At 43.1% G+C, this 3,210-nt stretch overlaps 1 long non-coding RNA gene across 1 annotated transcript; it reads right to left on the reverse strand.

Annotated features, from left to right (window-relative positions):
• Nucleotides 1-29: 29 nt before the first annotated feature.
• LOC116216322 lies at nt 30-1,858 on the reverse strand. The gene is made up of 3 exons (XR_004158876.1): nt 1,607-1,858; nt 557-668; nt 30-186 (listed from the first exon to the last, which is right to left on the reverse strand). It is a non-coding gene; the product is annotated as an uncharacterized LOC116216322 (long non-coding RNA).
• Between the last annotated feature and the right edge of the window lie 1,352 nt (nt 1,859-3,210).

Consider the following 3,210-nt stretch of genomic DNA (forward strand, 5'->3'; position numbering starts at 1 on the left):
AAAAAAACAAAAAAAAAAAAACAGCTTGCTACTCTTCCTGATTTGCCTTCCCTTCCCACACCAGAATTCTCTCTCCCCAGGACTTAGACTCAAGTGTATGCCCCAGCAACATCTGAAATCTGTTGTAGGCATGACCATGGTATGCAGCGAGTCCTTTTTCTTCTGCCTTCCCAAACTGTGGTTTCCCTGAAAAAGAAGAACCACTCAAATGTCATCTGGGTTTAAAATCCCCAGGTAAGCTGCAGCAGGTATCAATGGCATATCTCTAGATGCAGCATCAAAAACAAGCGCCCCAGTTGTGCAGAGTCTGTGGGAACACAAAAGTGACCCATGCTCCTTATTTGCATCCTCCCTTGTGATTTCTCTCTTGCTTCCTTTATCTGTTTCAGAATGACTCAAGCAACAGCACTCACTCATCAAAGATGAAGTGTTGCCTGGTCAGGCTGTATTGTAGTGTCTGGCCTCACAGTTAGTGTTTGCACAGTAAAGCACTTGAAGCACTAATGCTCACATAGAACAGTGTTCACTTTGCAAAATTAAGAAAATACAGATTTACCTCTGCTTGAGCAACTTTAATCCTTTTCTTTCTGATTCAACCCTCTGATGCATGGCACAAAGCTGGGTTTGCCTTGGCTTGTACAGCAGATGACATGCTTCTCTCCTTTGTCCTGTAGGAGAGGATAAGCGGTATCAGGGAACTCAGACGAGTCATGAGAATGTTGTGCCACCACTGAGCAGATGGGATATGTCTATAGCAGTAAATTTAAAGCATGTGATACCTCTTCATCCCCCAGGTGAAGGAGTATGGACTGGCTCATACACTGACCACAGCTCCCTCAAAACCTGCCTATGACCACCCCACTCAGTGCTCTGCCATGGGTTCTTCCTGGGATACAACTGGTGCCCCACTGGCATTATGAGATAGTGATTTATTCTGCATAATCCAGTCCCAACTGGTGTTCCGGTAGCACGGTGCTGAGTGCTGCAGGCCATAAAGGCATGGAGCCCAATGGGGTGGCAGATCAGGGCTAAGGGAAATCTGGGGAAATGCTGGCTAATTTCTGGGGCAGGCTGAGACAAGTCATCCCAAGCTTATGCTGTGCAGTGTGGGCACCCTCAGTGATTTCATGCCACTTTAAACACCACCAGGTGGGGTCATCCAGATGAAAAGACAACACTTTCAAAAATAAAAATCAACCCAACATCCAAAGAGAAAAAGCACTCTGACTGAAGCACTGAGGTTTGAGATGATCTTGAGCCAGGTTTTGTTTTGCTTTTTCTCTCTCTCAGAAAATGGGAGTAGCTTAATTTAAAAACATATATAAAACTAAATAGTTTTTGTTCTTGGTTATCACTTCATAATTCTTCTGGCCAGGCTTGTCATATCACTGCTTAGTCTCATCCAACAAGAACTAAATTTAGGTGTTTCTCATTTTCCAGTTTTCTTCTTCAATCTCCTCTGCCTTTGAGCAGTCCGGTAACATCACAGTTCTCTCCTACTCACAAAGCCTCAGTTTATCCAAAAATCTTTTTCTGTGTACAGTGCTTGCCATAGCACCCTGTTGTCGCTGACAACACAATACTGAAAAGGTGTGAAACTACTTACCGTATATTAACAGATCCCAGAAGAAATTATTTTCCTGTTTGCATACAATGTGTGTCTTGCCCTCTAACCTCTGTATTGCATCAGAGCTGCCAGTGAAATGTGGAGCAAACTGTGTGTTATGAGGTTCACAGTCCAGCCACGTCACTGCACGAATGGCATTCCCAGGCAGATCATCCTCTTCAAAATGTAAAATTGAAAACAATGATCTGTTTTAAATCTCTTAAAATATATGGATATTGAAGATCTCAAGGGAAATATTAAAAACTAATTTTGAGCACTGAAAGCAATATTTCCTGCCTGACCTCAAAGCAGTATGAATGGACATGAGGCTACTTTACTTAACCTGATCCACTCAGGTTTCCAATCGCATAAAACTACTTTTTGTATTGGAAAGCAGCGCAGAGTTTCTTAGAATCGTAGAATCATGGAATTGCCTGGGTTGAAAAGGACCACAGTGATCATCTAGTTTCAACCCCAATTTAGTTAGTCTAAGGCACTACCTATCCCAGCTTACTTTGCTGGGCCAAATGGAGCCAGGTGTGATAAGAAGAGCAAATCCCAAGTATTTATGTCAAACCTTGATCTTATGCTCAGTGAAAAGGGATCTAAGTAGCTCTGCTAGACTTGTGAGAATCTACAGTCCGATTATTCAAATACCTCTCCTTAGAATATATATATCTATATAGAAATCCACAAAATAAATACTCTGTCAGCCAGTAATATTAATATAGTATCTTTAAATTAAATTATAACTCTCTACTGACCTAACAAGACAATGATGTCATATGTGGTTTTGTGTAACTACCAACATTGCCTCTTCGCCAGAACCTGGCTGTGCCCTGGGTTTTTCATATATAAAGGGAAGGGGGTGAAAGGTACTCTCTTAGGACCAGTACATTACATGACTGGGCGCTCCTGAAGTGGGTGCTCCTAAAGTGTAGATGGAAAACCAGGAAGCTGCTGTATGTCCTGACAGAAGATGTCTGTGTGAGTCCCTCTCCAAAGCATGAGGTTCCAGATGCCTGAGTGTTCAGATGCACCTGCTCTTTGGAGTGTGAGGGACAGGCAGAAGCCAGGAATAGATATCAGCTCCCCAAAATAGAAGTCAGAAAGACAGAAATAGACCCCCTTTTCCTGGAGGGCCTGATGCATCACATGCACTGTATCATGTCTTGTGTGCTAGGGAGAGATCTTCTCAGTTTCCTCATGGAGAACATCATCCCAACCATGTCAGATAAGGATACATTTTTTTCATTTTTAATTTTCATATTCATTTCTTTCTTTCCCGGGGCCTTGAACTTCAGCTGTCCTCACTCACATGGCTGCCATGGCCTCAGTCTGGTATGACCCTGCCTTGCTGCTCTCAGGCCAACCTAGTTGATTCCAATGGGTTTGCACTCTTCTTACACATAGGAGAGAAGATTCAGAACTGGAGACTCTGCCTGGAGACAGGAACTCTTTTTGAGTAGATAAAATAATTCACTGGAAGGGAAAATGTCATAGTTGTACTCCGGACTTGCCAAGAGAAGTTTCACTGCTCAGACTGACATCTGGAGGGTCGGAGTCGCTGAGCCACTGCTTTGTACCTGAGGCTGAGAGCACAT

Source organism: Meleagris gallopavo, chromosome 1 (assembly GCF_000146605.3).
Source record: "Meleagris gallopavo isolate NT-WF06-2002-E0010 breed Aviagen turkey brand Nicholas breeding stock chromosome 1, Turkey_5.1, whole genome shotgun sequence".
In the NCBI taxonomy this organism is placed as follows: domain Eukaryota; kingdom Metazoa; phylum Chordata; class Aves; order Galliformes; family Phasianidae; genus Meleagris; species Meleagris gallopavo.